Genomic DNA, 11,839 nt, shown 5'->3' on the forward strand with positions numbered 1-11,839 from the left:
TCCACAGTCTGGCCTCATGCTTTTGTACTGGCAAATCATTAAAGAGTGAAATTAGAAATTGATGAGACACATTTCAGTTTCAGACTTCATTACCCTCAGAAGATTCTTAAAAATACTGATGCAAAAACAGCTTTAATTATATCAACTGTCTAACTTTGTAAGACCAAAATATGCAAAAATTATAATTAACAAAACAACATCACAAACACATATACTAAACAATAAGTCAGTTATGCACCCTGAGCATCAGACACAAAGCTTATGTATCCCTGAATCCAAAAGATAGAAACAAGGATATGGCATAGTTATCACTTGCATGGGGCACTGTGTTGGGGGGCAGGAAGCCTAGGCTGGCACAAAACATAAGTGAGTACATGTGAGTAAGAAAGAGAAAGAGAAACAGGCACACATTTGGATAAAGTAAGAAATGGCCACAGACAGAATAAGCTTCAAGCCTCATGTCTGAACCATGTAACTGTTGTGCATGTGTCTATAGGGGCCCTCCAGGTGAAATTAGTGTGTGAGTCTCTGCAAGAACACAGCCAAGCTCTGTGCTAGCTCTACATCTTAGTATGCTGGACAAGTGTGAGCCGTACATGGTAGGGGTGGCAGTTTATTGTTGTACTCGACCACGAGAACTGGCTCTGCCAGGAGTTGCATTTGCACATCCACACCCATGGTCAGATGTACTGCTGCTATCTGAATGTGACTGATATCTGCTAGACTAGCTCTCCTCGTGAGGACACCCAGGATCACAACCCCATGGCCTGCCACATCAAGGTGTGGACAACGCAACCACTGACTAAGCCACAATGGGAGCATGATTGGGCATGACCACATAGGGGCTAACATCAGATGATGTGGCTGATTTACACTGATGTGGATGCCTCCCCCTTCCCAGCAGATGTTCCATCAGACACTGCCCATTCCAATGTATCATTCATTCGATCCACTGAATCGACAACATGGTGGAGGCAGTCATGCATGTCACATCTACAACCATAAGCATTTCTCTGTAGGACCTATTGGAATGTGCCTGCACCTCCATGATGACCCTAAACATACATCGAGTGGCAAAGGAAGACACACCTGGATTAGGTGGAAGATGGATAACAGCCTCTTCTGAGCACCCCTAACAGCCCTCTTGCATGGCACATTGCCCACACTTTAGCTATGGCCAGAGTCAACAGGCACTGAACCCACAGTAACCACACTACTCTGATCGAGAGTCTCACCCTCTACCTGCCCAGTATCTGAAGAGTCACTGGAATGGGTTGGTGTAGGCCTAATGGATGTATCCAGTGGAATTACAGGAGATGGCTGAATGTCAACCTCAGTGTCAGATTCAACCTCTGCACCCCCTTGACTGTGCCTCTGCTTGCCTGCCGTCATCAGCAGAGACTGCTGATACTCTGACATCAGGTAGTAAGAGTCCTACACTTCCACTGTCAGGATTACCTGTGATAATAAGCAACAAACACAGGAAAGAAATGAATACCTAAACTACTATAATCCAATATATGCTAACAAGCTAGCAGTAGTGCCACTATTACAGACAGTACAGTAATACACACAACAGTCCTGACATCCACATCACACATATGGATAAAATGAATAATTCTTCGAGCTGCTCATCAGTACTGACATAAAAATGTTTGGTTTACCATGTGTAGATGATTCTAGGGTCCCTACATAGGATGGTCCTTGAAGAAGTTAAGCAAAAGGTAAGGACACCATCATCACAATTAACAGTAATACAGGGGGTTAAAACTTTTTGCCCTTTATATGTCCATTAACAATACTTTTATCAAGAACTTGGATGACACATCCATCCCAAGCCCATATGTAATCAACCAGAATGTGTTGTTAACTATATCAATCTGCACTTATCCCCCCCAAAAAATATATATATATTAAAGAGAATTTAAGTATTGCTGTCAATATTTTACTGTACAAGAAGTATTTAACAATTGAGATAGGTAAGTCTACCTGGAAGCTCCTCCTTGGACATACTTGTCCTAACTGAAACAGCAGTACCAACATCAATCACATGTTGTTGTATACTTTCCACTGAGCTCTCTGAATCCCTGACAGTGGACAGGAACTTTTCATTTGGTGTCAGTGGCGGCTCTGTAGTAGGCCCCCCCAGTAGCCATCCATTCATGGGCCACTGCAGGTGCTATTCTTGAGGCGATGAAATCAAGTCATTGGCCTTATGATCATATGTTCTGCTTTAGCTACCTACTGTGTTTACATCAGTCACTGTATGCTGCCAAATTTGCATTCTGCCAGACATATCCCTACTCAAGCAGAAAGGCACCATGTTGCCTAAATGCTTCAATAATCACTTTATTCTCAGGGTCACTGATAGGGGGGTTGCAGGGATTGGTATGCCTGGGTGCCCTAGTACTAGGTGACATAAAACACAAAAGAAGGATAATACACATAAGTATCACATAAATAAAAGTTCTGCTCAGATATAATACATAAAAGGCAGTTTTTCAATATTACCCACTGGAAAAACAAAAAAGTTAAGATATTTAAATATAAAAAGGATTTATGTGGTTTTAACATATTACAGTCACACACAAAGGAAAGCTGGATCCAAAACAAGCAGAGTAACAATAGCAAAGCAAACATCTGTACAAAAAAAATAGTTTGTTCCAACTCAGAAATGGAACTTGGCTCCTCCACCCCCAAAACAATAGGGAAATGATAAATTTTGCTAACAAACCATCAGTGAACTGCTAAAACTGCCATCAAATAAACTGTCCCAAAATGTGTATACATTTACCACATAACATTCAATTTTATGCAATTGCCAGTCATGCCTATCTGTGGCCAGCATTCCACTAGAGGTGTCTATGAGCCATCCTAGAAAGCTAACACCCCTGTGTCATTCACAATGTAGGGCATTTACATTTCACTGAAACAACAATAGAAGAGTGTAAAGAGAAAAACAGTTGTAACATTAGCAGTTAATAAGACTGTGCATCTGAGAAAGTAAAATGCCCTGACAAACATGCCTATGCCATCAGTAAATGTCTAAGAAGTGTGTGCAGATTAAAGTAACATTTGCTAATGTGTATGCATGTGCGCGCACGTGTGTGTGTGTGTGTGTGTGTGTGTGTGTGTGTGTGTGTGTGTGTGTACACACACACACATATATATATATATATAAATATATGTGTGTGTATGTATATAAAAGATTTTTCTTAATGACATGTAAGCATATCCAGTATGTAACTGAAAAATGCAATCATACCTTATCAAGATCAGTAGTCTTCTGTGAAGATAAATTCCAGAGTAATATCTTCTTCTTCTGTGATAGTCACATAAATAAATCTCCTCACCTTCAGGTTCCCTAAGTACATGGTTCCCTTTTTATAGTGTAGCTTCAGGGCTGTGAGCATGGTGAAGATGCAAATGATGTGTAAACTCATTAGAATTGCTGAATTCCAAATACTTGGCTCCGTGCAACAGATGTAAACATATTGCAGCACTCAGTGTTTGTTGCAAAAGGATTATACCTGTAAATGATTGCTGGTAGGGAGAAGGAAAACACAACAGCAATTCAGACTCCCTTACCTCCACTGGCTATGTCAGTTAACTTAGATTTACAAAGTGTAGAAGTAATTGTATCAAGGTTTTAAATGTGAGTAAGCAGCACTCATTTCAGTTTTTGTTCAGTAATATCCAACCTCCCCTTCATTTATTGACAACTATATATTATTGACATTTAATATCCTCACACATTTTAAGGACAATGATACAGAATACCTTACAGACTTTGTGTCTCAGATTACAGCACAGAGAGATAAGACAGAGTTGCACTTCTGCAAGCAACAATCATAAATGGTTGTGTGATTACTCAGTGCAATACATCTGAAATGAATACATGTACAAACAACTCAGAAGTGTACAACTGTGATATGTTTTGTTAATACTATGGATGATGTTACAGTTGCTTGTATGCACAATGATTTTCATTCTCTGCTGAAAAACTGTTTCTGTGGCAAGAGGGATAAGCCACCCTTGCTGTGTTTTGGAGGTTCATTGGAGTGAAAGTTCAAATCCAAACCTGTATAAAAATATTTCATGTGTACCAACATAAATGTTTGTAGTGTTGTTTATTTAATAGATATTTTTTCTTCCTTTCTCCTAATTTTCCTATTTTTAATGCCATTAAACAGTGCATGGCTTAGTGCCAACAGGGAAAATGGAAGAACACAATACATATGTTAAGCACTGCTTGCCTTGTTTGCACAGTGCTTAGCAATGTGCAAACCTGGACAAGTGGCCCACAAAGGAAGCAGACAAAACTCCTGCAAATAGGGCATAGATGTTCTTAATGTCAAAAAGAGTACATTATTGCAATTTTTGCTTTACACCACACAGCTTCTCTAAGCAGTGTTGCATAGCAGTTAACACAGAGAAGTTACTAATAAATAGGGAATTATCCAACTGTTATTTAACTATTTGTGTGGCAGCATGTGTAAGTGTAGATGTATAATACAGATGGTCCTGGGTCCTAATACAGGAAGTGTGACATATTTTTACTGTTGTGACAGTTCAGTTTATAGTAATGAACAGGAAAATATCCAAGTGTTATTTCATTATTCCTCTGGCCACAGGTGCAAGTGTAGGGCTGCCATATACATGGTCATTGGTTCTAATACAGGAAATGCCAGACATTTTTACTGCTGTTCCATTTCACATTATATTAAATATCCCTTATAACAATTTATACATAATTATAAATAGTGGAGCTGATATGAATTATATGTAAGAGGGATAAGATGCCCTTACTGTGTTTCGAAGGTTCTGATGTATGACTGAGGGTATACATCTACTATGTTTCTTTAAGTATAATTCTGCTATCTAGACTTGGGTGCCCATCACACTTAGATAAGACACATTCACAAATGAATGTACATACAAGGACTTTGTCAGGTCACACACATACATGGTTAACACCTCAGTCTGTCATCTGTATTTATAAATAATTCATGACTATGTCTGAGAAGCACTTCCTCTGTAGCAAAGATGGAAAATCACCAGTGTGGAAGAAAATATTTTGTTCCTTATGCATAGGTTTAAATCCTGAACTGTAAAAATCAATTTTAGCAGTGTATAAAGTCAAGCAAACATGTCAGTTCATGACATTTATGCCCCCAGTGCATGTCTGTAAAGTTAAATCACCTAACAGTTACAGTAGCACACACCCCTTAAACTATTATCAAGTGACAGATTAAACTTCAATTTTCAAAACTGCTTTCCTCTCTGTTTGACACTGTTGCTATCTGCTTAACATCAGGCAAATGTGGTTGGCATCATTGCTTGGGTTTGCACACTACCAGTAAACACAATAACAGGAATTGGCGGGAAATCATTATTTGCTAGTATTGTACTGCTTTGGGATTAGACATGTCTGGTGTTAGAGGGGAAGGTGCCCGATTCAGGGTGCAGAGGTGGGGTGTTCAAGAATCCAAAATATTTATTGGACTCCAAGCACCACAGCCAAAAGCTTTTGCAGGGGGACTATTTTGGCTCCCAGTACAAGTCTGAGTGTCGGAATAGTCAGGCCAAGGCTGTATCTAGTGCGACCAGCATCCCACGCACTGGAGAACAGTATAGGTATCACTTCAGTGATCTAAAAATGCACAAGAGGAATACATTCAACCAGTGATTGGATGATTTCCAAACTAGCAACATCCCACAGTTGTGTATGTATGCTAATAAAGAGAATTTATAATACACAGAAAGCTAAATACAGGCAAGACTGGTGTGTATAATGCTCTTCTGTTCTTTTCTTTTCACAGCTAATTCTGAAATAGATACGACTAGGCAGGCCCATGCTGAGCATCTAGAGAGACTGAGGGAAGCAAAGGGTATATATGAAGTACAAGAGAAGTATTATTGTACCTTTAAAATTTAAAGAAAAATGTTACTTTTCATTTAGTAGTAGCAAAGTAAGCATGCATATCCTAATTGTAAAAGCAAGCATGCATGCATCAGTCTGTAGCACAAACCAACTTTAAAAGTCAAGTGTAAGACTGTAGTCAGAGGTTGTGGGTTCAAATATCAAGAGTAACAAGTATAAAATACTGCAATTCTTTAATCATATAAAAAGAAATTAAAGTCTATACAAATTGTATAAATGCTCTGCTAACGTTAATCTGCATAATTGGACCAAGCATATGTGCAATATCTGCACATTGCAAGGATTATAGTTTGTAGTTTTTAGGAAGTATACCTACACATAAAACTTCAGATAAAATAGTTGTATTATTGTCATAACGCATTGCATGTCATATATGATGGTACTGGTGTTATCTTTTTGTTTTTGCTCATCCCAAACCTTATCTATTTTTTATTTTTTATTACATGTTGTAAAAATGTCTCCATGTCATCCATCTGTAACAAGTCACTAAATGCTTCACAGCACAGGGAAGTAGGCTAACCCCAGTGGCTCAGCCTGCTCTACTCCTAAGGCTCTGGCACCAAAGCCCAGCACATCTAGGACCCAATCTGGCAGTACTGCCTCTGCTGTGCCTGCACTTCCTGCATCCTCAAGTAGCACTACCCTGGCAGCTGGTGCTGTGGTACTGTCTGGGAGTACTGCCAAAGGTGGGGATTTCATCACCTGCCAGGAGATGCCAGGGTTGGTGCATCGGATAGTGCACATCACCACTGTTGTATGCCTACACTGGATGGAGAGGCTGCTCTCCCTCATGGTCCACAGGAGGAGGATATGTCAAGCTCTCCAGCACCCAGTGGAGTAAGAAGACAATGATGACAGTCCTGCAGGTGAGGACTAGATTCTCACTGTCCCCATGTTTGCTGGGCATGGGCTTGTGTTGTCCCAATCATGATGTCCTCCAACCTTTTGTGTCCCAAACCGTCCGTGTGTCTTGTCTTGTTTGTCCTGTTTGTTTGCATTTGTTTCCTCACCTAACCAACTTATCTGACCTAGAAATACCAATGTCCCTTACCCAGCATTCCTTGCTTACTGAAGTAAAAAAAGGTACCAGTCCCACCAAAAAATATCATCCCATACATAGCTCTCTTTTTATTATTATTATTTATTTTTTTATTTTATTTATTTATTTTATTTATTTTTATTATTTGCAGTGGTAATGGATAGGTTGACAGACGAGATCAGACAGCAGGCCCCGTGGATTATGATGTTTGCAGATGACATTGTGATCTGTAGTGAGAGTAGGGACTAGGTTGAGGAGACACTGGAGAGGTGGAGATATGCTCTAGAGAGGAGAGGAGAGTAGAGGAATGAAGGTCAGCAGGACTAAGACAGAATATATGTGTGTGAATTAAAGAGAGGATAGAGGAATGGTGAGGATGCAGGGAGTAGAGTTGGCAAAGGTGGATGAGTTTAAGTACTTGGGATCAACAGTTCAGAGTATTAGTAAATGTGGAAGAGAGGTGAAGAAGAGAATACAGGTAGGGTGGAATGGGTGGAGAAGAGTGTCAGGAGTGATTTGTGACAGACAGCTACCGGTAAGAGTGAAAGGGAAGGTCTAGAAAAGGGTAGTGAAACCAGCTATGTTGTATGGATTGGAGACAGTGGCATTGACAAAAAGGCAAGAGTCAGAGCTGGACATGGCAGAGTTAAAGATGTTAAGATTTGCACTGGGTGTGATGACGATGGACATGATTAGGAATCAGCTATGGTGGTGCAGCAGTAGCGTTGTTGCCTCACAGCAAGAGGTTCTCCCATTTGATTCTCAGCTGGAGTGCAGGGAGCGCCTTCTGTGTGGAGTCTGCATGTCCTCCCCGCGGTTGGGTGGGCATTCAAAAGACATGCGTAAATGGGCGTGCCTTCGTTGAAGGTTGAACATCGAGCTGGCAACTCGGCGTTCATCAAAATCTACTGCCAATCATTAGCAGACCGGAGTTCCGCTGTGGCGACCCCTAACTGGGAAAAGCCGAAAGACAACAACAACATATTAGAGAGTCATCTCAGGTTGGACGGTTTGGAGACAAACCCAGAGAGGTGAGATTGCATTGGTTTGGACATGTGCTGAGGATGGATGCTGGGTATATTGGGAAAAGGATGCTAAGGATGGAGCTGCCAGGTAAGAGGAAGGCCTAAGATAAGGTTTATTGATGTGGTGAGAGAGGACATGCATGTGGTTGGTGTGACAGAGCAAGATGCAGAGGACAGGAAGAAATGGAAACAGATGGTCCACTGTGGTGACCCCTGATGGAAACAGCTGAAAGAGAAGAAGACATAGCTCTCTTTTTCACACATGCATCTTCTTGACACACTTGATTTTTTCCAGTTGGATTTACAACATGACTGTGTTGTTGTCACCCCTCTTTGTGGAGGTGACAGTCCAAATTAATTTAATATTCTGTAAATATTTTAATTTAACACTGCTGATGAAATTGATAGCTATGGCTCTTTCCTACCTTCCTCCTGCACATTCAAATATTGCTTTCCCTTTGTTCTTCTCCCTGCTTGCACCCCATTTCACTACTTTCCCATCTACCATATTTTAACACCTATAATCTGGTCAAAAATTAGAATCACACAACACACATAAGGTACAAAAAAAAAAAAACAATGGAGCCCTTCACTTTTTGGCCTCTGTGTTTGATTGGACTTTGGCATTGCACACCAATGTCAAATTATGGGGAATGGCTTTTCTGTGGTATAATTACCAAACCGCAATACCACTTAAAAATGCTGAGCTACATCAACACACAATAACACACAGTAAATGTAGTATAAAGAATAATTTCATTGCATTATCAGTACTTATTTAAACATATTGCATACACCTGGATTTGAATCCTATGTCATCTGGGCTCCAAAAGAAATGTGTCCATGCATTTACACCTGCTGCCACAGAGTGAACTAAGCAGCAGGTGTGTTTTCTCCACTCAATACTGAGAACTCTCAGAAGTTTAGCAATGAGGCTGACACATTTGCTCACCGCTTAACTATGTGCAAGTAGGGAAAGGAGTTGAAATGTGTACCTCGTATGCGCAAACACTTACGTGCAAACCCGCTGCTCAGCAATGCACTATGCAAAGTGGACAATAGCATATATTACTTTTGTCCATTTAGTCTTTATGCCATGAAACTACATGTGGGAAACACACAAAATTAAGATCTAGGAAAATGACTCATTTTTACAATGCAGCCATCAGTTACCCCCCCCCCCATGCACTGCAACCTTGGTCTCTCAGTACTTGTTCAAAATATATCAACTACACCACATAAAAAAATATCAAATGTTTTCTTATATACCATGCACATGTTCATAATGACAATAGTTAAGGAGAGGTGAATTTAAACCAAAAGACAAAAGATAATATTGGTAGATCAACATAGTGGACTATGTACACATTGGTTTACAAAGTCCATTAAACATGTGTGAGAAACAGACAAAGGTTTTGGAAAACAGAATTGGAAACAGTTGCACATCGTGTTGCTGGTTGTGATATACTAATGGCATAAAGACTGTATATTGAAAGGCATAATAATGTGGCAAGCAAGACTATTGCATTGGGGATTGTGGAAACAGTATAATACTAAAGTAGCTTAAAAACACTGGAAATATGAGCCACAAAGCATCATAGAAAATTATGAAATTTATATTACGTGGGATCATCCATTACCAACAGTTCAAATAATTTTGGCTGAAAAGAAAACCAGATATAGTAGTCCATGAAAAGAAGACAAAAGTAGCAGTGCTTATTGAAATCACTGCACCCAATGACTACAGTGTCTTACATACAGACAGACATAAAGTCATAAAGTATGAGGATTTGCAAGCAGAAACAAGGGCAATAAGGAAGAAAGATAACTAGACAGTTCCAGTAGTAGTAGGAGCAATGGGTCTTATAAAAAAGAATTTACAATTGTACTTAGATATGTTACCAATACATGTAACTCCATACAAATTGCTGAAGGAGTCATTACTAGGCACATTATGGGTGCTGCAAAGAACACTTCTGGCTAACATTAAAGATTAAAACAATAGTAATTTCATGAAGTTTAATTATACCTTGACTTAGGAATGGGGTACATTCACGTTATAATATTAGAAACCCAAAAGACTTGGAGAAATTAAAAAAATAATACACATTCAAAATTTCCAGTAATTGTAGTAATGTGGATACCTGTTTGCATATAGTTTGTAAAGCTGCTTCTTAAAATACAAAAGCACATTGGAAACACAATGACCAAATACCACACATTGTACACCCATCAGTCTGGTAACATGCATAACTTTATTATCTTGACAGTTAGGCATGGCTAGCTATCCATTTCATGCAGGCCTCCCACCATCTTTACTCCAACGTCTACTGGTGATGTCATCATTAGAGTTGTCCTGCAGCCTTGTAAAAGTCAGTCTTGTGCTGTGGCACTTAAATACAGAGCTCTCTAGCTGGTGCACTTAGATTGATAGGGGTTCTGTTCTCATTGCAGTAAACTGGTATGAGTCTGTGTTTGTACTCTTGCTTGACATTACAGAGAGTATTTTACACAAGCATGTGGGACACTGCTATTACCATCTTCCTCTCACCAGACTTAACTGATGTCATCAACTATTGCTGATTTGCAGATGTGCAGTATTTTCATCAGGGCATGGTCAGAGATTGGTCTATAAGCCAGGCACAAGTCACCTCATCCTATATGATAGGGATTACAGTGACAGGGCTTTCAGTCTATCCACATACACCATGGCATGGTTTGTAGACCCTGTATTTTCTTGGTGAAAAACCCTTGTGGTCTATCTAGCTGCTGCAGGTATCTGGTGAGGTACATGCAAAAAGGAGCATTGTACTCTATTATAGTTTTGATAAAGGTCAAGCAAAGTATGTTATAACATCCTCAGATCCGGATGTGATGGCCTGACCTGTGAGGTACATGACATAGCCTTTCCATACTACTGTGGAAACTTGGTGGTCGAAGTTCAGATTGCTATCTACATGTATTTCCAGGTCATGCACCACTGCATTTGAGCATGTAGGGATGTTGTCAATGTTGTAATTAGTGGGGAATTTTGAAGCAGGCAAAAATAATGACACATTTTTGCATTTATTTGTAGACCCTGTGGCTTGGCACCAATTATTTGTCTGTGTTAGCCCTTCTTGTAATATGTTAACATCATTGGTGGACTCAGTGATTGCACCAAATATGCAATAATTAGCAAACTTGATAAGCCAAAGGCCATATACTTTACCCTGGACTGATGAGAAATAGATTCCAAACAGTAAAGGGCCCAGCACAGATCCTTGTGGTATGCCACTGATGACAGCTCTACTGGTAGAGGTTGATTCACCAATTTCACAGTATGTGTGCTGTTAGTGAGCCAATTGGCTAACCATCTAATGATATAAGGGTTAATCTCCAGCTGGGAGAATTTCTCAATGATATCTGAGTGGAGGATTATGTCAAAACCCTAGACCAGATCACGACAGGCAGTATGCACTGTCTTACCTTTATCAAGGCCTATCACACAGAATTACTGGACTATGACAACATCACAGATTGCCTGTAGCATGGCTCAGAACATACACCTACTTGACACGGTTGGATCCACACTTCAACACACCCTCCAGGCAGAATATGTTCCTGTAGAAGGGAGTACATCAATATTCATCCATCTGAGTGGAGGGGGCACAGCACCTGATGCATGCAAGTATAGACCCATGTTGACTCTCCTCATCTGTGAGGTAGACAAATGTGTAATCATGGACCTTTTCTAAATGGACAGTGGTAATATTGTGGCTGTATGCAAAAGACATGTGTGAGTTGTTAATGCTACATCCATGCCTGTTACATCTGTTAGATGTCCTCAAA

This window comes from Protopterus annectens, chromosome 6.part0, assembly GCF_019279795.1.
Source record: "Protopterus annectens isolate FY-2018-M chromosome 6.part0, PAN1.0, whole genome shotgun sequence".
Lineage (NCBI taxonomy): Eukaryota > Metazoa > Chordata > Ceratodontiformes > Protopteridae > Protopterus > Protopterus annectens.